Below are 248 nucleotides of genomic sequence, written 5' to 3' on the forward strand. Positions count from 1 at the left end.
CCAAACCCAAAAAAAAAAAAAAACCCCAAACCAAAAAAAAAAAAAAAAACCCAAAACCCACCCCCAACGCCAAAGCGAAAGACCCCCAAAGCCCTTCTGGTAGCACCAGCCCTCCAGCCACCAGCGGAAGCTCAGATGGGGACACTCATCCACAGGGCGACTCCTCCAGCGCCAGCGGCAGCGGGCTTCAGTCCGACCTCAGTGCACAGACATGCCATGCGGCGCTGGTACACGGGATGACGCTCTGG

Source organism: Buceros rhinoceros, unplaced genomic scaffold, assembly GCF_000710305.1.
Source record: "Buceros rhinoceros silvestris isolate BGI_N320 unplaced genomic scaffold, ASM71030v1 scaffold40897, whole genome shotgun sequence".
Lineage (NCBI taxonomy): Eukaryota > Metazoa > Chordata > Aves > Bucerotiformes > Bucerotidae > Buceros > Buceros rhinoceros.